Raw genomic sequence first — 26,229 nt, 5'->3', positions numbered from 1 at the left:
CTGATCAGATAGCACTTTTGAACAGTGGTGTACCAACCGTGACACCAGAATCATTCTGTGGAGATTGAGAGGGTCACATTGTGACTCCTACTTATGGCAATGTCTGCGCTTTCTTGGTACATAAAACCATTGACTCTACTCAATCCCTCAGCACAGTCACATTTGTATTGATTAAAGCCACTTCCACGTCTCCGTCTAGTGTGTTTTCCACAGAATAAAGAGACGCTGTATATTCTCTCCTGTCCAAATTTCAGGGCTCTCTATCAAGGCCAGTCTGAGCCACACAAGTCCAACAGTATGTGAAAAAAGAATTGAGCACCAGATCACTAGAATACATTGCTCTAATTTCAAAAGCTGCATTGGGATCCTGTCAGTGAATTGATTTACTGTAATCGTTGAAATCAGTCTCAATAATCTGCATTTACAGAAACAAATCTTTATTTTTATTTTTTATGCAGAACCCATGTAGGGAATCCAACAACATGGCTACCCTGTTGACTCTGCTATCATTATATTTGTGTGTCAAAGTATTATATCATATTTTATTCATAGAGCTTCATGTCACTTTAAAAAAAATGTATTTGTGATATTGTAAGCATGGTTGAGCTTTAGTCATTTTTTTCAAAGACTGTCAAATGAAGGGCCAGTGGAGACTAGTTTATGTTATGGTAAGGCCCCCTGCAGTAGTGCATTGGCCAATTTCCTATACAATCACTGTGATGAAAACGTAAAGGAGGTGTCAGTTGAGGAGTGTTAAGCAGGCATAGAGCCTTTGAACCCTGGTTTCATTCATCTGCCTGACATCAGGGAGTCTAGGTTTGGCGTGACTGGAAAAAGGTTTTCTTTTTTTAAATTCTCCAGGCAGAACCACAAATTAAGCTCACTTCTATTTGACCCGAAGATGAGACCCAGCCCAGAAGTGAGAAGCTCTAGTCCTCCCAGCTCAATTTCAGTGTACAGTGCAGGAGTGGAAAGGTGACAGGGAGAAAAGGTAAGTACTTTACTGTATTTACGTGTTTATCTTACGATTTCTATTGACAAAAGTCATGAAGGATTAGAAAAAAGATATTGAACCCCAACTGTAGGACAGAGGCATTAATGTATTGCCAAAACAGAGGTCTTTTCATTTCAGATTTTGGTGTCCCTGTCTTGGACGTTGCTATTAGATAGACACATAACAAATGCTTTTTCAAATTAATACTGGCATTCACTCAAATCTTACTCGCGAATTCAACTGTGAAAAAACGTGTCCAAACTGGGATATATATTTCCATACTACTCAGCTGTTTATTGATCAGTAAACTGGATGTGGAGGTTTTTTGCTGCATTCTCACACTTAAACTGAGAGGAGTGAAGAGGAGGGTGGATATGTTCTTGCTTGAGTAAGGGTACGTGAAATGTGGCATTTCAATCTATAAATGCAAATACCTCTTCCCCTCATTTGTGATGATAATGTTTGGATGTAAGTTGATTTTGAGGGAGAACAAAAAAAAACACTTTTTTTTTTTTAAAGCTGGTGGGTAGAATATATTGATTGAGGATTCTTGCAGCTTGCAGGTAATAAATATTCATCATAGAATATGATTTTGAAATCGAAGTGGGGATGGATCTGTTTCCTGGCACTTATATTGAAACTTTATTTTCTGTTTCAATAAGACCAGATAGTTTGTCCAATGCGTTTCTTATGATGACAAACTGGGTGCATATAAGAAGTTACATCTGGAAAACGCAGTGGACGTCTCTCTCATGACAAGCAATCAGCCCCTAGTAAGACACTTCTCATCCTGACAGATTCTCAGGGAGAGATTATCTGAAGCTATTCTGAGCACATTCAAAGGCAAGGGACCGTGCACTCTCCTTGCGAGTTCATTATCATTCGCAGGTCATCCCAGGCCCAGCGAATCTGGAACACAGATGAATTAGTGAGAATTTAAAAGTCTCTGTGGTCTGAACCCTCTCCAAATCTCTTCCAAGATGAAAGCCACATAGCCATGGCTTGTGCACCGTCGCTCCCCTCGCCGGAGCCCCCTGTGGAAGTCCTCTGTCTACAGACCTAACCCTAACCCTCCTCTCCCCCACCCTCCTGAAATGACACAGGCAGTTAATGTTGCCTAACATCTCCTGACCGCGGGGTCTGTCGTGAGGGAGAAAGTTGTGCAAGGCTGCAGGACTGAGTGTGCTTAATTTCAGTGCTAGCTGTGGTGCCGGCACCAAGGCATCAATGATCTCTCTGCAGGCAGGCCTAGCTGCCTCTCATCTCAGCCTCTCTGCAGCTATCAAGGATCTTTGTATTGCCTGGCTGCCAGTGACTGTGTCAACCTGTGCCGGGCAAAGCTGTGTTATTTCACTCTAGTATTTGAACAGGAATTTATCAGTTGCATGATTTCATACTTCATACTCCTAAATAAGACAGTGTGTTCTCACCATTAGACATCTCTAATACATGCAATAGGTCACTTAATGGTTTCCTTCAACTAGTAGTGGCACACCACTAGGTTTTCGGTTTTTGCTCCAGAGATGATACAATATTACAAAAAAATGTGTAACAGATGGAACAAATGGAACAGAAATGGAGCTTACGGATTGACATTGATTTCCACCGGTTTCAAAACACGGACATGGCTACAGTACATATATACCGTACAGTACAATTCCCCACTTTGTTGTGCTCACATGTAGCTGGTTATCAAAGCCTTATTTTTCCCTCACTAAGTCTCTGAAATACAGTAATGGTCTGTCTGTGCGGAGTATTTATACTCTTCCCTGCCTGCCTGCCAGGCCTTTGTAACAGACTGCAGAGAGAGGCTGCCTCTCTCCATAAGCTCATTCAGCATCCCACCCTGCCCTTGTGCTGGACATCAAATGACCAGCCGACCCCCTGAGGAGCTCTCAAGTTTCTTCATTTCAGCAGCCGCTCTGCTCTCCCCCTGGTCCCTCCCCTGGTCAGCAGCCCCTCGGCTCGGGGACAGAGAGAGGACATCTGCTTGTCAGAGGATAAGGGACAGACTGGCCCGCTGTCCGTCTGTCACAGGATCGTATTGGGCAGGTCATCTCTCCGACTCCTTATTATTCACATAAAAATGTATTTGATATGGGCTTTTGTTTGTGCCTTGTGCCAGACTGTCCAGAAAAAAAGACAGAGGGTAGCTAGCTACAACCTTGCCAGATTGACCTGGTAGACATAGTTGAGATATGGTTCGGGAGGTCATGACTGCTCTCACATAATATTACGTGTATTTCAAACATGTATCATTTCTATTATAAAAAAATGATTTTAGTGTCAGCTATGGGCTGGGAGATCCCTGGTCAAATATAAAAACAGGAAATCCCTAAATCAAAGCCATATGCAGTACCTCACGCTGGAAACAGGTGGCCTCTCTTTCTCGTTCCCTCATTATGTCTCTCTCTCTCTCTCTCTCTCTCTCTCTCTCTCTCTCTCTCTCTCTCTCTCTCTCTCTCTCTCTCTCTCTCTCTCTCTCTCTCTCTCTCTCTCTCTCTCTCTCTCGCTCTCTCGCTCTCTCTCTTTTTCCATGTCTATTCTGTAATGATTATCTCTATCCAATTACATGGAGATTTTGACATCCCATTCTGTCGACGAAAGACTATACGATCGATAGAAACATAGCTGCATAAAAATCTATTTCACCGCAAACAGCAGGAGGGAGATTGAGCCTCCTGGATCAGGATGCCTTTGGCCTTGTCTCCTGTCTTACCTGCTCAGGCGTTTGTTTGATTCCTAAACTTAATATTGGTGTTCTTTCTCCAGAGATTTTCACATCCCCCTTTCAAGTGCAAGCAAATGCGTTTGAGGGGGAGGGGCATCTTACAAGAATGACATACGAACGACCAAACTTGGTCGCTCATTTTTTTTCTTCTCTCTTTAATTACATTTGCAGGGTCCTAAATGGTCCCAACACATTCCCATCGTCGGTATATAATGGTGAGAAATGGCGAATCACTGCTTTTGCGTTCTATAGATTACGCAATTAAATGTGATTATGGCTCGTTACATGTCGGGCTGTGGCCGTGGCATAATGGTACCTTGTTGTGTCTGACACAAGTACAGAGGGAGACACCAGGGAGGCTGTAAGTGATCCTGCAGGAGTGACTGCTGGCCAGGAGCCATGACCATGTGAGGAGCAGCGAAAGAAAGACCAGGATGAAGAGGCTGCTGCCTGGCCGTGCTAGCTCTGCCTCCTGGCCTGAGCTGGAGGTGAAAGAGAAAGTATCACACTCTCCTTGTCAGCTGCAAGGGTAATTACTGCTGGCTGAAATTACTCAACATTTGTTTATTAGCTCCCCAGAGCACACTGTAAATAGATGGTCTGTTAGAGTCCGATCGTATTAAAACCCTGCTACCTCCTCGCAGCCAGGCACCACAGCAAATCCCCGGGCTCCTGTTTGCTGTAAGCTAGCCTGCTGCTCACTTATTGAACAGCTAGAACCAAGCAGCCATGTTAAATGTGATTGTTTTCCATTAGCTACATCCTGTCTAATACCTCATTGTGCGTGTGGCAATTACTGAATTCTGCCATGCAACATCAGATTCATTAGCACACTGTATACTCCTACAACACTAGCAGCCTGCTACTCAAACCTTTTCTTTTTTTTTTCCTTTCAGTTTGTTATTCATGAGCTTCGGGTGTTTTAATTCAATATTGATTTCCACCTACACTTGTGCTGTGTGTGTGTGTGTGTTTGTGTTTGTGTGCGTGTCCCCCCACGGTTGCTATGCATTTGTGTATGTATGCAGTGATTGAACAACTTGGGAAGGCCAGATCCATCCCTGCATTCATTGTGTTGGATGGTTCCTGTCAAAGATGACATTCTAAAACACTTGACCCACAAAAATGAATTCTTGGCCGGGGCCCAGTGACAGTGGAGAGCAATTCATTCTCCCAAAATGTGAGGACATAAAAAGCAGGGGCATCCAATAGTCCTGTCAAAGGAAGCGCTAGGGGGTGTAAAAAAAATAGAAAGGGAGTACGTTAATGTCGAACAAATGTGAATGAAATGCATAAGCAGCTGTAGAGAGACATTCTAGGATTATTAAAGACAAATTCCAAAGAATGCATCAACAAACAACACAGACCGATACCATTATAATAGAGATGTTTTGCCGTGAGATGCATTGAACAGCCATGCTTTGTATGCCTGTGACAGGTAGCGGCACACGGCTACCTAGAAACCAGAGGATTAAAATCCCCTCTTTTGTGTGGCATCCTCCATACCTCTGTCTCTAATGTCCCCTAATAAAAGCCACCGCTGAGGTGACTGTGCGTAAATAAGATCTCTCTGGAGCAACATTACACACACCTAATGGGCACTCTTCGCTTCATTATGAGATTAACTCTCCGCATTTCTGAAGTGATTTCGTCTGTAATGTGACAGAGTCGGGCGGCTTGGCCAGACAACTTGTATGCATGCCGTCCTCCTCCCTCTTTCTCCTCCTCCCTCTTTTCCTCCCTCCCTCTTTTCCTCCCTCCCTTGCTTTGCCATATTGTTATTCTTACGGTGCCTCTGTATCAGGTCTTCCAGGGAGAAGAAATCTGATAATAGTGGATCTCCTTTGAGACACTGCCAACAACGTACATTTGACCGGCGGACCAGATGGCCGTTTACACCCGGGGTCTGTGAGACAAGCAGCAACGCAAACATTAGATGTCATTTTGCATTTTTAAATACATATCACATCCTCCCACCTGCAGAATGTCAAAAGCACACACTCTGATGCCAACGGTCATGGAAAGTGCACGCCTCAATAATGGATTTATTTCTAAATGACATTTGAAAAAGAGCATGTAAATCCCAAAGTTAAATGAGGACAAATAAGTCAAGTTGCCTTTGTAGACTTAATGAACACAGTTGGCTGTTATATTATTTGGGTTCATTCATTTGGTGTAATGAACAACCTGAGAAACTCAAGGTCTACTGAAATTCTGTCGAATCCAAATATGTATCGCCGTTAATTGTTCCCCATGACAAACTCATTTATATCTTTGGAGGTTGTACATCTTCCATTTTATTTGTGGGTAGGGGAATGTCACTGATAGGGCCTTGGGCCACCACAAGGCGGCAGAACAACTTCAATCGGCCTTGGCATAGATTCTGTACGTGTGTGGAACTCTATTGCAGCGATGCGACACCATTCTTCCACGATCAATTCCAGCATTTGGTATTTTGTTGATGGTGCTGGAAAACACTCAGGTGTGTCAGGCGCCACTTCAGAATCTCCCATAAATGTCCTGATGACTAAGACACACACACACACACACACACACACACACACACACACACACACACACACACACACACACACACACACACACACACACACACACACACACACACACACACACACACACACACACACACACACACACACACACACACTTTAAGAACCTCTCTTTCAAAGTCACTGAGATCACTTCCTCCAGTCATGGTCAAAATAATTTGCAACTAAGCATTTTTACACATGACCCTAAGCATGATGGGATGTTGATTGCTTAATAAAATCAAGAACCTTTCAATGTACTTTTTATCCCTCATTTACACAAGTGTTCCTTTATTTTTGCAGTTGCCTACAGTATATCTCCTAGCTATATTTCTATATTTGTTATTAACTTGTGATGTTTTGTCTTATTTTGTCTTGTCATTTTGCTTTTCCCTCTGTTCGTTTTCCCCCTGCTGGTCTTTTTAGGTTCGTTCCCCTCTTTCTCTCTTCCTCCCTCTCTCTCTTCTCTCTATCGCTCCGTTCCTGCTCCCAGCTGTTCCTATTCCCCTAATCAATCATTTAGTCTTCCCACACCTGTTCCCTATCTTTCCCCCTGATTAGAGTCCCTATTTCTCCCCTTGTTTTCCGTTTCTGCCCTGTCGGATCCTTGTCTATTGTTCACCGTGCTGTGTCTGTGTATCGCCCTGTCGTGTCGTGTTTCCCTCAGATGCTGCGTGGTGAGCAGGTGTCTGAGTCTGCTACGTTCAAGTGCCTTCCCGAGGCAACCTGCAGTTATGATCGAGTCTCCAGTCGGTTCTCGTCATTACGAGTGGAATTATGCTTTATGATTGTAGATTTACTTTACTGGATTAAAGACTCTGTTTTCGCCAAGTCGCTTTTGGGTCCTCATTCACCTGCATAACAGAAGGATCCGACCAAGAATGGACCCAGCGACTATGGATTCTCTCTACTCTACTCTCGAGTTCCAGGGAGCGATGCTCGGCAGACACGAGCAGGAATTGTCTGCTGCTCGGCATGCCGTTGAGACCCTGGCCGCTCAGGTCTCCGACCTCTCAGGACAGTATCAGAGTCTTCGTCTCGTGTCACCAGCTACTTCCGGTTCTTCCGAGCCTCCGGAACCTAGGGTTAATAACCCACCATGTTATTCTGGGCAGCCCACTGAGTGCCGCTCCTTTCTCACCCAGTGTGATATAGTGTTCTCTCTCCAACCCAACACATACTCAAGAGAGAGAGCTCGGATTGCCTACGTCATATCACTCCTTACTGGTCGGGCTCGGCAGTGGGGCACAGCTATCTGGGAGGCAAGCGCTGAGTGTACTAACAATTATCTGAACTTTAAAGAGGAGATGATAAGGGTTTTTGATCGCTCAGTTTTTGGGAAAGAAGCTTCCTGGTCCCTGTCTTCCCTATGTCAAGGTAATCGATCCATAACGGATTACTCTATAGAGTTTCGCACTCTTGCTGCCTCCAGTAACTGGAACGAGCAGGCGTTGCTCGCTCGTTTTCTGGAGGGACTCCACGCTAAGGTTAAGGATGAGATTCTCTCTCGGGAGGTTCCATCCAGCGTGGATTCTTTGATTGAACTCGCTATTCGCATTGAACGACGGGTAGATCTTCGTCACCGAGCTCATAGAAGAGAGCTCGCGTTAACTGTGTCTCCCCTCTCTCCGACACTACCGTCTTTCCCCACTGACTCAGGTGTTGAGCCCATGCAGCTGGGGGGTATTCGCATCTCGACTAAGGAGAGGGAACGGAGAATCACCAACCGCCTCTGTCTCTATTGCGGTTCCGCTGGTCATTTTGTCATTTCATGTCCAGTTAAAGGCCAGAGCTCATTAGTAAGCGGAGGGCGACTGATAAGCGCTGCTAGACGGTCCTCTCCGTCAAGTACATGTACTACCTTACCGATCCATCTACGCTGGACCGGATCGGCAGCTTCCTGCAGTGCATTAATAGACTCTGGGGCAGAGGGCTGTTTTATGGACGAAGCCTGGGCGCGGGAACATGACATTCCTCTCAGACAGTTAGGGGAGCCCACGGTCATGTTTGCCTTGGATGGTAGTCCTCTCCCCAGTATATTATATGAAACACTACCTTTAACCCTCACTGTATCTGGTAACCATAGTGAGACCATTTCTTTTTTGATTTTTTGTTCACCTTTTACACCTGTTGTTTTGGGTCATCCCTGGCTAGTGTGTCATAATCCTTCTTTTGATTGGTCTAGTAATTCTATCCTTTCCTGGAACGTTTCTTGTCATGTGACGTGTTTAATGTCTGCTATTTCTCCTGTTTGTTCTGTCCCCTCTTCTCAGGAGGAACCTGGTGATTTGACAGGAGTGCCGGAGGAATATCATGGTCTGCGCACGGTCTTCAGTCGGTCCAGAACCAACTCCCTTCCTCCTCACCGGTCGTATGATTGTTGTTCTGATCTCTTCAAGAAGCGTTTTGCATCCGCTTCTATCCTTGTTGCACCTGACGTCACTAAACAGTTTATTGTTGAGGTTGACGCGTCGGGGGTGGGCGTGGGAGCCATTCTGTCCCAGCGCTCCGATACTGACGATGGGGTCCACCCTTGTGCGTATTTTTCTCATCGCCTGTCACCGTCGGAACGTAACTATGATGTGGCTAACCGCGAACTGCTCGCCATCCGTTTAGCCCTAGGCAAATGGCGACAGTGGTTGGAGGGGGCGACCGTTCCTTTTGTCGTTTGGACTGACCAAAAGAACCTTGAGTACATCCGTTATGCCAAACGACTGAATGCGCGTCATGCTCGTTGGGCGTTGTTTTTCGCTCGTTTCGAGTTCGTTATTTCTTATTGCCCGGGTACTAAGAACACCAAGCCTCATGCTTTATCCCGTCTCTTTAGTTCTTCTGTGGCTTCTACCGATCCCGAGGGGATCCTTCCTGTTGGGCGTGTTGTCGGGTTGACTGTCTGGGGAATTGAGAGACAGGTTAAGCAAGCACTCACGCACACTGCGTCGCCGCGCGCTTGTCCTAGTAACCTTCTTTTCGTTCCTGTTTCTACTCGTCTGGCTGTTCTTCAGTGGGCTCACTCTGCCAAGTTAGCTGGCCATCCCGGCGTTCAGGGTACGCTTGCTTCTATTCGCCAGCGGTTTTGGTGGCCTACTCAGGAGCGTGACACGCGCCGTTTCGTGGCTGCGTGTTCAGACTGCGCGCAGAAGAAGTCTGGTAATTTTTTTTCTGCTTCTGCTCCTGGTCTTGCTGGGTCTCAGTCTGTTCCCTGCCATCGCATCTCTCCTGTTCTTGTTCCTGCCCTTGCTGTGTCTCAGTCTGTCCCTAGTTGTTACTCTCCTGGCCTGTTTGGTCCTGTTTGCTCTAAAGCTTTCAGTTCTCTACCCGTGTCTCATTTTTTTTTTTTTTTTAGAGTAGTACCCTAGTTTCCCTTTTTATCGTTTTTCGTTACGGTCCTGAGGAGAGGAGTTGGGTTCTTTCTCGGGACGTGCTGGACCGTTAGTGATCTATGATTTCCTCCGTTGCCGCCAGTGTTCCTCCTCGAGAGCGCCAGGAGGCGCTTGGTGAGTGGGGGGGTACTGTCATGTTTTGTCTTATTTTGTCTTGTCATTTTGCTTTTCCCTCTGTTCGTTTTCCCCCTGCTGGTCTTTTTAGGTTCGTTCCCCTCTTTCTCTCTTCCTCCCTCTCTCTCTTCTCTCTATCGCTCCGTTCCTGCTCCCAGCTGTTCCTATTCCCCTAATCAATCATTTAGTCTTCCCACACCTGTTCCCTATCTTTCCCCCTGATTAGAGTCCCTATTTCTCCAATTGTTTTCCGTTTCTGCCCTGTCGGATCCTTGTCTATTGTTCACCGTGCTGTGTCTGTGTATCGCCCTGTCGTGTCGTGTTTCCCTCAGATGCTGCGTGGTGAGCAGGTGTCTGAGTCTGCTACGTTCAAGTGCCTTCCCGAGGCAACCTGCAGTTATGATCGAGTCTCCAGTCGGTTCTCGTCATTACGAGTGGAATTATGCTTTATGATTGTAGATTTACTTTACTGGATTAAAGACTCTGTTTTCGCCAAGTCGCTTTTGGGTCCTCATTCACCTGCATAACATAACTAGGGCTATAGGTTTATCCTGACCATGGGACCTGACTAGAAACACCCCCAATGGCCCTCGTTATAGCTTATAACTAGGGCCCAGAATTCTTCCTGACCAGGTCACGTGGTCAGGGAACACTCCAGGTCCTAATCATAACCCTCTTCAGAACAGCTAAAAATGCCAAAGGGAGGACATGGCCAGCACTGCCACCAAGTTAAGACAGAACCTCTGAAATCAAATTCAAGGCAGAAATCTAAAACGTCTCCATCAGCATCTTACATATGGAATATTCTCACAGTCTACAGCTTTAAAAAAATGTGATGGATAGAAAAAAAAGAGGCTCTTGGAGAGAATCAAAGCAGAAGGAAATGAATGGGGAGTATTTCAAATGCAAAAACTCCTCTTCTTTTTCAAAGGCCAATATCAGCGGGGTGGGGGTGGGGGTGGGGGTTAGTCATCTTTGCCGGTGAAGAATTCCATTCATCCCAACAAGGCCCCTGAAAACACAACTGAAGTGCAAGATTCGGACATCTCTAAAAAAGTGAAATGATAATTGCCTTTAAAGACCAAGGAGGAAAGAGAGGGGAGATGATAGATAAAGAGTGCGTACTAAAGAGAACATTAGGATGTGGAGAGAGATGCTCAAAGCCATGGAGACAAGCCACATAAATAGTCATGAAATGAGAACTTTCTGCCTTGTGTTGAAGTTGAGGAATACTCTGGGAGAGGCCAGCAGGCCAGTCTAAATAATCCTAGACTTAGCGTCCCATTCTGAATCCCATATTAGCTGCCGAGGTTTTAATGTAAATATGCCATTACGCCGTTATCATAGTGATCAGACTGCGTGGCTTACAGGTCAGCCCAGCCACTGTTAATTTTGCAGGCAAAAGCTTTTTTTTTCTCTCTCTCTCTCTTGAAATGTTAATAACTTTCTATTAGTTAATGTAGCGTGACTAAAATTCAAATTAGACATAATTTATTTTAATATCTGTGACTAGCTTGCCTGATCATTTAGCAATGGTCTCCTGCTGAATACAAGATTCTAAATTGGGGTAATTTGCATTAGATGGTTGAGGCATGCCTTGTCTCACAGTTGTGCCATTGTGAAGTCAAGGATGGTTCATTTTGCTCCTTGAGGTACAAGTATTCAGAATTGAATAATGCCATCCGTCACATTTAATGCATGTAGCAACATTTGTGGGACAGTGCTTCCTGCTATGCTGTTAAACAAGCGAGTGAGCATTAGTCCAGTTTGAACCAATCCAATTTCACATTGTGGTATATGTTTCAAAAATAAATGTTGGTATATTTATAAACTGCTGGTTGGTGTTGTGAACTCACAAATGAACTCAACTTGCTTTCCAAACATGCCATGCCTTCTCCGATGTCATAGAATCTATGGTCGACATAAAAAGACAACTAAAGAACACAACTTATCTAATTGGCGACGTGCATTAAGAGGAGCGTTACACCGTGACACATTTTACGACGAGCACCTCTTTGACTTGTTTTTGCAAAGTTGTTGAAACCATGTCGGTGGCACTTTAAACGCAGGCTGTGCTGACAGTGGGTGAGCAGGATAGGAGAAGCCCAGCAGATTGGAAACATCTGGGCGATTGTAGGGAGCACTCCCACATCACACAGAGCTCGCTGAGATTTGACAGTGCCCTCTGAAGTGACAGCTCTGACCTCGGCTAGTGTGCATGCGTGCAGCTGCCAGAGACAGGACTGCGTGGCTAAAACACAGTGGTTGGAGCCAGCCGCTCAAGGCACTGATTGGTACTACAGCCAGCCATGGGCTTGATAGGAACATAGTCGACACGCATCATTTCGACAACAGTAAAAACACAAAACTCTTGTTGAAATGTGCTCATTATGAACGTAATAAAAGGAAAACTACTCCTTCAAGAATATTTACGGGGTACAATTATGAAGAACGAGCCATAAGAATGTGGCGTGTATGTGTGTGGTTGTGTGTACGTCTCTCCTTCCGTTGCTTTTAAACCGAATGCAACAGTCGCCAAATTAAGCTGCAGTATTGCTGTATTGGCCAATACACAAGCCACAGTATATATACATTCTGTAATGGCCAATTATAACATCAAATATGATCGGCGGCTGCAGACGTCATGAGTCCTTAGTTACTTCATACATTATCAGGATGCATTACTTACGTTGTCCACCACAACGACCTCCCTCCTAACATACAGCTGTCTCAAATCCAAAGACGAGGGAGCAGCTGCACACGTTTATGTAGAGGCAGATGTTCTGCGAGAAACCTTAACTAAATAATGGGAACCAAACCGTGCCTTTTTAAATTTTACCTGGCAACGGCTCCCCTGCAAGCTTAGCCAGACCCACGTTGACACGTACTCTGTAACATAACAAGCACACATACGCGTTTTTTTTATTTTTAGAAGCACTCTTCTTGACCTAAGAGACAAAAACGTTGCTCTTTAAAAGCTCATTTCCTGGAACTACACATTTTTCCGTGGAGCGGAGAGAAAATGTGACCGTTTTAAAGTACATTTCCTGCAGTTCTACACATTTTGCCGTGGAGCGGAGAGAAAATGTGACCGTTTTAAAGTACATTTCCTGCAGTTCTACACATTTTGCCGTGGAGCGGAGAGGAAATGTGACCGTTTTAAAGTACATTTCCTGCAGTTCTACACATTTTGCCGTGGAGCGGAGAGGAAATGTGACCGTTTTAAAGTACATTTCCTGCAGTTCTACACATTTTGCCGTGGAGCGGAGAGGAAATGTGACCGTTTTAAAGTACATTTCCTGCAGTTCTACACATTTTGCCGTGGAGCGGAGAGGAAATGTGACCGTTTTAAAGTACATTTCCTGCAGTTCTACACATTTTGCCGTGGAGCGGAGAGGAAATGTGACCGTTTTAAAGTACATTTCCTGCAGTTCTACACATTTTGCCGTGGAGCGGAGAGGAAATGTGACCGTTTTAAAGTACATTTCCTGCAGTTCTACACATTTTGCCGTGGAGCGGAGAGGAAATGTGACCGTTTTAAAGTACATTTCCTGCAGTTCTACACATTTTGCCGTGGAGCGGAGAGGAAATGTGACCGTTTTAAAGTACATTTCCTGCAGTTCTACACATTTTGCCGTGGAGCGGAGAGGAAATGTGACCGTTTTAAAGTACATTTCCTGCAGTTCTACACATTTTGCCGTGGAGCGGAGAGGAAATGTGACCGTTTTAAAGTACATTTCCTGCAGTTCTACACATTTTGCCGTGGCTTATGCCGTGTTCTTATGCTATCTGGGTTAAAAAAAATTGAACAAAATCAAATGGGGACCCCATTGCTATGACTTAGGATTCCCTGACTATCCAGTTTTATTTTGGTGGTTGGTAGTTCTCAAAGAGGATCTCATTTAAAAAAGATATAACGTCATATTTGGGTTTTAGTCGTTTAGTCGTGTAAACACTGAAAACGTTTTACCAGCCCGAAAAGTATTTGTGGCCATGACTTAGTAGCGGCGGCCCACCTCTGCTAAATTAAAATAAGGGAAACATTGCATACACAACTTTGCTACATATCTTTCTTTTGAGTAATTGAATGTTGGCATTTAGCCAAAACATAACAACAACACTGTTTTGTATGGAGTGCTGGCACAGTTTCTAAATGTCTAAATGTGTTAGGTATTTATAGAGCTCACATACAGTCTAGTAAAAATCCTACAGCACACCTTTTCCTATTGCTCTGTTTTGCATACATCTCTACACTGAGACATGCTATTATAGAGTTTAGCTCAACATCACTCTATAACCATATGAATATTCATGTTTATGGTAATGAACATTGTTTGATGGGGGAACACTGATTCATATTAGATTCATTAATGTAACGAAAGCAGGAAATGATCAGATAATATGTTTCTGTGTCCTTGATATGCAATCAGGGGTATTAAACAGACTTTAAGGGGAGATAGGTGTGTCTGAGATACATTCATCGGTGGCAGTATATATACGTTTTTATTTTAAACGGACTGAGGGAAAGATTTGCTGAGAACATACAATGTTATAGATTAAACAGAACAGAGAGCGAAATGGATTTCATTTGCATCAACCTCATCTTTGGTGAAGAGCTCAACTGCCGACCATTATTCAAAGATATCTTTTAAACGAGGCCCAAATAGGAGGGTGAAACCAATTTAGTTAACGGCCACCAAAGACGTTTGTCAAATGATCTATATTGAGATTTTGCCTGCATAAGCCTCTTATCATGGCTGCTACAAAACACACATCGTTCTGTTTCACCACTGAATTTGAGAGATATAGAAACACAATAAATGTGACATTTTAAAGCTCGGCTTACTTGTTAATTACAGAACCATTTTAAATTGAACTTAGGGAACTTAATACGGGCACATTTTGGGTTGAGGAATGTGCTTAGCTCTGAGAAGGGAAAAGTATCTTCTCGCCGATGCTTTTCACACGAGATCGACTAATGGTCTAGAATTCGATGTCATTTTATTTAACTTCTAATCAAGCTGTGTTCCAGGTGGGTTGCTTCTTGGGTGACTTACAACTTTTCTATTTTGTGTGTAGCGTGAATATATTATATTACATTTTGATTTTGTATCACGTCTCATTTTGCATTAACTTGAACTTTTAGCCAAAACATGCACTATAGGGCTGCTTTGTAAATTAAACAAGCGACAGTCGTGTAATCACATTTGCATCAAGCAGGGGGCAATGAGGACAATAGCGCCCAAGCGGAAGACTTCAATTATATCAAAGAGAAGCAAATTAATGCATCTTCTTTAATTGTCTACTTATAATCCATGACAGCGTAGAAAGAATTGGCCAAACCAAAGTAGGGTGCAGCTTTACATATGATTCAGTATACAGCATGTATGTCTGTTAAAGTACAGTATGTGTAACATGATTCATTATACTGAACTAGGTATAGTTTATTATATAATGTATATTGTATATAGTGTTTTCAGTATATACACTAAGTGAAACATAGTGTACAGTGCTTTCAGAAAGTATTCATACCCCTTGACTTATTTCAGATTTTGATGTGTGACAGCCTGAATTCAAAATGGATTCAATATTTTTAAATTCTCACCCATCTACACACAATAGCCCAAACTATCTATACATTCCTATGTATCATACTTCCACAGTTCTCCTTCCTTCATTTACAGTTAAGGTTATCATGCTCTGTTTTTCAGTAATAACCGTCAACTCTGTGACCTCCCAGTGAGATGTGAACGCCCCTCAGAGGTCTCTCGCTGGAGAGAGGCCCATCATTTTTTGGGGGACACACAAGTCACCACCCCCTCCATTAATGAATGGTGGAGACATCACATCTATTGTACCTTGATTAAGACTTTAATATTAGCAATTATTCCTAAGTCAAATGAAACATAAACAAACAGTCTTTTTACCTTCTTGACAGGCCTGTTTAATAGTCCGAATTCAATTGAATTTCGCCTGATGAGGTGTTACAGTGCGGCGGCAAGCTGGGTCCCACCGATTAATAATCACAAAGGTTGGCCAATGTTAATAATTCCATGGGAATACTTCTAATTGGTACACTCTCTGATTTAAAAAAAAAAACACAATCCCCTTTTAACAGTTACATGAAGTAGTAATCATCAAGTCATATATTTGTTGCAGGGTTAAATTGACAAATGTAGCCCGACCCGAGCCATCTTTCTTGACTACCTGTTAGCAGTTAATATAACATTCATTGACTTTGTACATGCATCAAATAAAGTAGAGTGGTACACACGCTCTCAAAGACGGATGAGCAGCACACCTCAGTCATAGCAGCCGCATTCATTTAGAACAGAGGGGAGATTTCTGTTGTGGAATGACTGTAGTCGGGGGTTGGTAGCCAGTTTGGGAGAGAGAGAGGACCACCACTAGTCCACCTGACGGTGACGACGAACGTAGGCACGTGCTGGCAGTTTCCTCTTGAGCCACGGCCGAGAGAGAGGAGAGGAACTCCGAGGAGAGAACAGCCCGTGGATGCATACTGAGATTTACCAATGAAAACACTACGCTTTCAGTGAAAACTCTTTCCTTGAGCCTTCACAACAACAGCACGCTGCTTGCCGTGTGCTCTTCACAGAGCACGGATAGAGTATAACATAAAGTAGGTCTGTTGGAGTAAGAAGGAAACAAAAGAGCTTCTAAAGTATAGTACATGTGGATCATTTGACTGAAGTTATAGTCGTTTCATTCGACCACTTCTTCCAGTCTTTGTGTTTTGTGATAACGTTGATGTCGGTTACAGTCTGTGCTCTCTATGGTCATGCCGTCTGTCTGTCAGGGCGGAGTGCAGTGAGGCACGGCTGAGCCCAGGGATAGAAAGGAGGGCTGGCCTTTTAGATGACTGGGAGATGTGAACACTGGATATTTATGCATTCAAGCTGCCCTCTGCTGTTCACAAACTCAATGACAAGACAAATGGATTCGAACAATGGAGAATTAGGGACCTGTTGTGGTTGTAGCATTTCATGCTAAGTCTGGCACTGCCAATGAAATGCACCTTTCAACTAAAGGATAGAGCACAGTGAACAGTAGAAGATGTGGGCGGATTTCCAAACACATTTTCAACTTGTTGTACGAGGTGTAATTTATGACAGTTGATCCAAATCATACTTTGATTTATAAATAACAACACAGGTACATATCGGTGGATAATTAAAATGATAAATTCACACATGCAAAGCTTTTCTGGGTCATGGCAAAATAAGGGTGATGATGTTTCGGTGAGAGTTGAAAAGACACAGAACAGGACATTCAACCATGATAGCCTATTGAATTGAGAAAACATACAAAACATCTCTTCTTAAACAACCAAGACGCTTCTTTACACGTAAAATATATACGTGGAGGAAAGTCTTTTTCTCTGTTGTAAAAGCATTGCATGCCGCCGTATATCTGTCAAGCACCTCAGCGATGATAGGGACCTTAGAATAAAAGGACTGTTCCTTATGTTGCTGATTGTACACCTGTGGATAAGACTTTCAGTTGGTGATGCAAACATCTCAGCTTCAGGCTAGCTATGTCCGCAGAATACACGTTTCACAGCAGAAACGCAAACTTACTCGATACTGTACTGCTCAATAGGTTCCGGGGCTTTAGCACCAGGATATTCAGGACCTAACTTCCTGTTTTTATCATGCATCGTGATGTCTTTAAAAATCTAAACATTAGTTTATTACAAAGTCTAACCTGTCTGAGTCAAGAATACTTAACTTAACAATTTACGTTACTTTGAGAACAAAACCCTTTATCTTGGTTGAGGGGATTTTTTATTCTTTTAACACACTATCTTTGACCTTATAAAACAATGCAAATGTATTTTTCTACCAGACAATTAGATTATTAGTGTGCGGTTTGGAAGGTGCGCGAGCTGAATGATAATAAGGCCCAGGAATGCAATTGGTCCATATGCTAATTATGGTAACATATTTCCCCTTCACATTAACATATCATCTGAATTTAGTACCTGACACAATTGTAGAGATCAACACAGTTGATGTGTCAGCTACATGTATGTGTTGGCTTGGAAAATCTGCTGCACTCAAAGTCAAGTGGATGTTAATGCCCCACAGACCCGTCAGTCCGATTTACCTCACAAAGAGAGAGCACATTTGTGCAATGGCTCCTCTTTACCTCTCTTTAAAAGAGGAAATTGTGGAGTTTAACCTCCAAATATTATCTTTTTCCTTTGCTCTTTATGCAGGGAACGGCCGTACATCCGCCAAGAATTTGGCACAGTCAAGACGCTGATAATCCCAACTTTTTAAGTGCTGATAAGACAACCAATTTAACATAATTATTAACCGGCTAGTAGGAATGGTTAGTATCTTCAGACATTTAATATACATAGGTAGATAGGTCATTTAAATCATCTTAGCATTTTGCTTACAATTACCACACAATAGTTTAACAAAATTCTGCACAGAATGTGGCATTATAAATATAATTGGCTCTCGCAGTCAAAGCTACTGGTACACTTCTAAAATCACACACCATGAATAGGATTGTGTGCTAGGCTGCATTAAAGAGGCAAGGCAGACAAATCCTTTTCTAAAACAAATGCTTTTGACCAACGCTATTATTACCTCAGCACTTAATTACTTTTTTTGGGGTGGGGGGGGCTTTTTGGTTTAATTGCTTCAATAAAAATAATCTATAACACATTTTTTTATTACACTTTCCAAGTGACCTATGTAAAGAGAGTTTTATTATGCAGGCAAAATAATTAGCCTGTCACAGTCCAGTTAGGGGCTATTGTCTAGCTATCCTTTTCATTGCTATTCCTGGCATGACCAACATTCCAAAGTACTTATTTATTGCTCCCATAACTTTCTGAATAGTAATACAATATGTTCAGCACGAGCACATTTGGGCTGTCTAATTTGTCCATTCAGTGTCATGGGGAGGACAAACTCTGGGGAGAATCCTGAACAATACCACTAATATCTTTAAAGAACCTCATTGACAGTCTTTTGCTGTCTTTGCTGCTTGCTGAAATAACACGACACTGCTGGTCCAACATCTCATTCCAAAATCATGGGCCGTTAATATGGAGTTGGTCCACCCTTTACTGCTACTGTATAACAGCCTCCACTCTTCTGGGAAGGCTTTCCACTAGATGTTGGAACATTGCTGCGGAGACTTGCTTCCACTCAGCCACAGGGGCATTGTCATGCTGAAACAGGAACGGGCCTTCCCCAAACTGTTGCCACTAATTTGGAAGCACAGAATAATCTAGAATGTCATTGTATGCTGTGGCTTTAAGATTTCCCTTCACTGGAACTAAGGGGCCAAGCCCGAAACATGAAAAACAGCCCCAGACCGTTATTCCTCCTTCATTCTACTGGCATCCACCAAACCCAGATTAGTCCGTCAGACTGCCAGGTGGTGAAGCGGGATTCATCACTCCAGAGAACACGTTTCCACTGCGCCAAAGTCCAATGGCGGTGAGCTTTACACCACTCCAGCCGTCTTTTGGCATTGCGCATGGTGATGTTAGGCTTGTGTGCGGCTGCTTGGCCATGGAAACCCATTTCATAAAGCTCCCGACAAACAGTTCATGTGCTGACATTGCTTACAGAGGCAGTTTGGAACTCAGTAGTGAATGTTGCAACCGAGAACAGATCATTTTTATGCACCACGCGCTTCAGCACTGGGCGGTCCCATTCTGTGAGCTTGTGTGGCCTACCACTTCGCGGCTGAGCCGTTGTTGCTCCTAGATGTTTCCACTTTACAATAACAGTACTTACAGTTGAACGGGGCAACTCTAGCAGTGCAGACATTTGACGAACTGACTTGTTGGAAAGGTAGCATCCTATGACGGTGCCATGTTGAAAGTCACTGAACTCTTCAGTAAGGGCATTCTACTGCCAATGTTTGTCTCTGGAGATTGTATGGCTGTGTGCTCAATTTTATATCAGCAACGGGTGTGGCTGAAATAGTCAAATCCACAAATTTGAAGTGGTGTCGATATACTTTTGTGTATATAGTGTATGTTAATATCTAAATGATAAGTTTGTGTGTGTGTGTGTGTGCGTGTGTGTGTGTGTGTGTGTGTGTGTGTGTGTGTGTGTGTGTGTGTGTGTGTGTGTGTGTGTGTGTGTGTGTGTGTGTGTGTGTGTGTGTGTGTGTGTGTGTGTGTGTGTGTGTGTGTGTGTGTGTGTGTGTGTGTGTGTGTGTGTGTCATCCCTTAACTGTATTGATTGGAGGGGTTAGGAAATATGTTAAGATATCAGGGGGATCTTTGCCTTATCTGAAATCTCCTTCGAATTGATATTTGCACAAATTTAGGAACCCATTCTCTCCCCCATCTTAGCAGGGAATCTCTTTCCCCATCTTACTGGAACAGAAATTGTGATGCAAGAATGTAGGTTTCTGACTGCTCATCATTGGAAAGACAGGGATATGAAAATGGACATAGTCAAAGCATGTGAGTTACGTGGCCAGATAAATGACGTTGTGCGTTACATGTATCACTAATATACGTAGCTAGATTCATTGTTAAGAAAATAACGATTTGGCATTCTAAAATGTTAATGCATACCAATTTAACCTTGAGCGGTTCATAATTACTTTCAGTTCCGACTGGTTGATCATGGCATTAGAAAGCACCACATTTACAATACATAACCCTTCTAAGTGATTTCAGGAGCTTGTTTTGTAATTGCAACCTTCTGAGGGTAGCATTTTCAAATCTATGACGTCGTTGAATCTCATGAATAAGTACAGTCTTGTTTCGACTTGCTTCCTTGCTTGGATTTAACCCCAAACCAACATAGAACATTTACAGTATGTGCAACAGTAGAATACATGTATATTATTTGATATAAACTGATCCAGAATCAATTTGAAAACCCTCGAGGAAACGAGCCTAGTGAACAGGTACGAGATGTTGTTTGGCAGCTCTGCTACTGGTTGAAATAGTACGTGTTGTAAATGTGTTGTACATCTCTAACTGCTATCATTATAGTTGCCTCTCCTCCTCCCTCTCGCCATCTGGAATGTTTCAGCACAGACACATCAGTGCTAAGCTGGACCATCAGCCAGGTAGAAACAAACATGTTTGATTCGAACAGATGTATCCACGATTTGCCAGAGTTTTCTCTTCGACTCTCACAGGAAGAAACATGGAGTGATTTCAAAGAGCTGAAAGTATCAAAAGGTACTAATAGCCATAGCGGTGGGTTGTGAATATGTGCTCTCCCCTCCTCCACTGGATGACTTGGTGCTGCCTCTTCCTTCGTTTTTGGGGGGGGGGGGGGGTGGCCTTGTCAGTCCTCATCATCTCCCAGCAGCCGTGGCCTTCCCTCATCCTCCCCATTGCCTCCCCCAGCTCCTCAGGCTCCACACAGTCTATTCTCACTGCAGCCTCTTTACTGGAGCCTTTGAAGACCTGGATCCCTCCAAGGCACGGAGAAATATCTACAACTACATGCAGTCAGAAAATAACATAGAGGCCTTTTTGTGGATATTGTTTATGTGAAGGCATCGAGTCGACAAATCTGGGGGCTCGTCATCGTCTGCCGAACTGGTGAAGTAATTACAAAATGATTATAGTTTAATTTGAATGTTACGGCTGAGGCTCAGCATGTGTGCTCCGACAATGCTGCAAACATATCGCTAGTGTTCGATCCACTGAGAAGTGTGTGGATGGCATAAACTTGATAACGCCTGTGAAGAAGGTTTAACCATGTCATACTGAGATGGCACTGGCAGTCGGCCATATTGACTGCAGAACACGCTGAAATATCCTCGGCGTTTCCAGGTGCACTTTTGCCTCAGTCAGTATGTTAGAAGCTCAAACCCAAACCCTGTCTTCAGACTCCCTGTGTAGAGGCTGAGTGGGGAGCAGCGGGACGGCCCTGGGACTGGAGCAGGCTGTCTTCATGCTGGGCTAGAGAAGAGGCGCCCAAAGCATGGACAATTAGAGGGGTCCCCAGTGCCTCTTTGCTCTCTGTGTGCTTGGTGGGCTGCGCTGTGAGGCACTGTGAAGCACTGGGGGGCTGGCTGGGCCCAGCCAGAGGCACTGAGCTAGGGAAGGCCTGCTCTCAATAATCCCCCTGCCCCAAGAGGCTGTCATAGCGCTCATGCAGCTGGAGGCTGCATGGAAATGGACTGAGGGCTTTCTGTGGGTGTTACCTGTTAGAGGAATTCATCTTCGAGAGACACTATGAAGAATACCATGTTTCAAATACTGTGCCGGGATCTATCAAGTCAAGATTGTATGCTAAAATGTGTGTCAATGAATTCGATCAGATGTTTAATACGATACGGTATATCAAGGCCTCTACAACATATTTTTTCCTCTGTAATTACAGAAGTCATGGATTGCTTAGATTTAAAGTGCCATGTGACATCATGAACAAATCAATAAAGAAACACATGTAGACAAAGCTTGAATATTATGCCCTTCTATGACATTTCCATTTGAGTCACTTAGCAGTAGTGAGCGCTTGTCCCCAGTAGAAATCGAACCTGCAACCCTGGTGTTGCAAGCACCATGCTCCAACTGAGCCACGTGGGACTGGCAAGCAGCCGGATAGCTCTTGAAATGAGCAATACTCTACTTCAAGGCAGTCTTTTTATGCTTTGATTAGGCTAGAATTTCTACTTGAAATTCCCAAGACCCCTGGCATAATCTATTGGCCCAGCACAATATATGTAATATATGTAATATAGTAATATCGTAATCATATGTAATATATGTAATCACCTTGTTGTACAACTTATAGTGAGTTGTCCCGTATGAATATGACCACAGTCAAAACCATTGCCCCTAATTACGGCTACATGCCCAAGAATGTAAGGAGAAACTTAGTATAAATGGAGAAAGGTCTTTCAGTCGGCTGCCACTGGCTGTCTCAGTCCCTTAATGTATTACCACCTGCAACCGCAATCACCGCTGGAAAATGTAAATGACGGTAATTCAGAGGAGACCCGGCACCAAACTGCAGAGAAACATTGGCTGTAATGAAGCTGACCGTCGGCGAGCTCTGATCTGAATGTGATGGGAGAAATTAGGGGTGGAAACAGGTCAGGGATGGAGTTGGAAAAGGGCAGTGCAGCAAATGAAACACAGAAAGGAGGAAGTCTGCTGCCGACTGTTGACGGGGCTGTTGTTTACTTCTAAGAGGGCTGCAAGGCCTGTTCCCACAGCAGGGGGAGAGGTAGAGGTAGGATTGGCTCTGACTGTTCACTTCTCCAATCTAAGGTTTCTGTTTTCTTTACTTCCGACCTCAAACCAATGAGTGAAAGTATCAACCTATTTTGACAATGTTTTTCCCTATCCCTATACACAGCGCCGGCCATAGCCTTTTGGTGGCCCTACGCACGATTTGGTTGGGGAGGCCCCCCCACCTCACAGGAAAAACCTTTTAGTTGTTCTTCTCTTGACGAAGGATACAACAAAAATATGTTTTAAAGTTATTTTCCTGCAATTCTACACATTTTGCCAAGGGGCTACAGAAATGTTTGCAGTTTTATAACAAAATTCATGCAATTCAACAAACAAAAAAATCCATGTTGCAGAGATATTATTTTTCTTCAGTTCTACTGTTGACTTCCTGCAATTCTGTCAATTTGTTTCATGGGGCGGAGAGAAATGCTTGCAATTTGAAGCAAATTTTCAGCAATTCTACACATTTTGGCATGACTTGTGCCATGTCAATGGGGGCCATCTGGAGGTCAGGGCCCCTGGGCACGTGTCTTGCGTGCCCTCCATGTCCCCGGTCGGTCTTCTGTATTTTTTGGTTGGGAGTCCCCGGCCTGGACCACCTATGTTGCTTTTTTCTGGGGCCGGCCCTGCCCATATCCCACATAGGATCATAAAACATTTATGTTTAACAATCATTTTTATTAAAAAGAATTGTGAAACATTTTTCATGCTTGGCCGTGGCCTCCGGCAGGGACCGCCTGTGTCGCTTATGCCTGGGGCCGGCCCTGCCTATATACCACAACGGATCATAAAATCTTCATGTTTTACAATCATTTTCAGTAAAAAGGATTGTGACACATTGTTCATGCTATAACACACTCAACTAATTACAGTAACATTAGATGCATAATGACGATAACAACACACAAAGTCTGAACTTACCACATTTACAATAGAATTAGTCTACCTCTATGTTTACAAACCGTTGTGGTGTTCCACCTTCTTTTTGTAACATCAAGAGACATAAGACAACCAGCACCAGGCCAGAGCCGAAGACTGATGTCTGCTAACTGATCCCTGAGATTGTGATAGACAGCCACTGACCACCACTCAACTGGCCCTGGCTTCTCCACACTGCTGAGCACAGCAGGTAGTGTGAAGGCTTGCTGAGATTCCCCAATAAAATGGACATTACAGGGATAAACAATAGGCAGCCTAGCAGAGGTGAATGTTAGGCACGTAGCATTCTTCCATCACACAATGGAGTAAGGTTCACTGACTCTCTTCTGTTTCACCATTGCAGCATAGACCCACACTGAGGTAGATCTTATTGAGAGAAAAACCCCCAGCTTAAATGACCACCAATTCACTCACGGTGAAGGCTACTCCTTGATCAAAGAGCCTCATATAAGTCGTACCGATGGGTAATACTCTATTGATCAATTGCGCTCGTTTGGTTTTACAAGGCATAAGGTGGAGATTCGAATCGGTATGCCATCGAGTCACTTTGACACAGAAAACCTCTCTCCATCCATCCTCACTGTTGATGAGTCGCGTGTTAAAATGATGCATTTGAAGACATTGGTGTTTGTCTATTCGTCCTTGAAGATGTTAGAGCGTACCTAAAATAGCATTCGGGCGCTTTCAAAAAAAAAAACCCCAGCTTGTATAATGCAGGTTACATAAAGTGTCATCTTTATCTGGTGAACGTTCCCACGAGTGTTGAAAAGAACGACTCCAGACCATTTACATGGCTAATTTTCACATCTATTAAAGAGATGAATGCTTTGATACTTTTGCAGTGTTTATCTGCGTTCTCGGGGGATTCATTAAACTGAACACTCCCTTCAAAACATAATCTATTGCTTAATTAAACTTCCCAAGTATGAAATCTGAACCCACATATCGGGATAGAAGTTATCACTTTGTTGGTCCCTCATTTGCACAATATTTTAATGAACATGTTGTTAAGATATATTATAATTTGCATGTAAATAAATCTTTTCCTCAAGCACTTATGCCTTTGATTTGGGCAGCTTTTTTTTTAACGCGAACGACTCTCCCAAGAATACAAATTCAGACTCATTTGACTTCTCCGTACATTTCACAGCTTCTAACGCTGAAGCACAATCATTACATTGTGTGAAATTTTAATCGGAGATGTTGTGAAGAAACAACGATCGACTGATGACCATAATTAATGTCCTCTGTCATAGAGATTACGATGGCGAATTTGGATGTGCACGTGTTTTAAACAGCAAGGGGAATTAGCTGAATAACATAGCATGACAGGTGGGAGAACGAGCCATTGTGGTTTTCTGTCACTTTGAAGTATGTCCTGATTCTCTTTGTTATATACTGTGGGATGCCATTACTTTTCCTTTAATTGAACAACATTTTGGTCGGCATACCGAACTTCTCATTTGTCATGCATAAATTTCATGCATGGCTCGTTGATACGTGTCACAGTCAAAGTGGATTGCTGAAGTGTAGGATGCAACCACGCTGAAATAATGGTGCATATGGCATGTACATAATTACCGTAGGCCAAATACAATAGGCTATATACAATTAATATTGTACAAGTAAAATCAAATCAATCTCTATCAAAAACAAGTCCTTAATGAGTACATAGTGCATTTCCATTCACATTATAACTACAAACAGAAGTTAAATGTATCCTTACGAAAATGTTACTGTATTACAATAACAAGCTGGAAGCTACAGTTGTTTAAGTGAGAGGGTTGTGTAAGCTGGGATCATTTATTTTATAATGCTCAATAGCTCATTAAAATGCAAATGGTGTATTATACGTTCATATTCCAGCATAGTAAGCCAGCACATTTTATCCAATCATCAACTGTACTCTACTATCAAAAGAGAGAGGTTGATCCTTAGAGGAGTTTTCTGCTTCGCACACATACTTGATTAACTCACTAATCACAGATGGCAAACTGATGTCTGCTTCAACATAGTTTTAATTTGACTTAGTAAGAGCACATTCCCATTGGTCCAATCAGTCAGTTTAAGTCTTCTTTGAGCCCAGGGAATCTTGAAAATAGGGGCAACATTTTTTTCCTACTAATATTTTTTATAATGTTAACACAACTTGAAGTACATATTTTGATAGACCAAAGTATCAACATGTAAAGAGAGAACATCTTCATTTTTTCTTCATAAAACGGCACTAACTGGATTTATAGCTCCTTCAGAAAGTATTCACACCCCTTGACTTTTTCCACATTTTGTCGTGTTGCAGCCTGAATTTA

The sequence above is a fragment of the Oncorhynchus gorbuscha genome, linkage group LG09, assembly GCF_021184085.1.
Source record: "Oncorhynchus gorbuscha isolate QuinsamMale2020 ecotype Even-year linkage group LG09, OgorEven_v1.0, whole genome shotgun sequence".
In the NCBI taxonomy this organism is placed as follows: Eukaryota; Metazoa; Chordata; class Actinopteri; order Salmoniformes; family Salmonidae; genus Oncorhynchus; species Oncorhynchus gorbuscha.
This window is presented reverse-complemented; position numbering follows the sequence as displayed.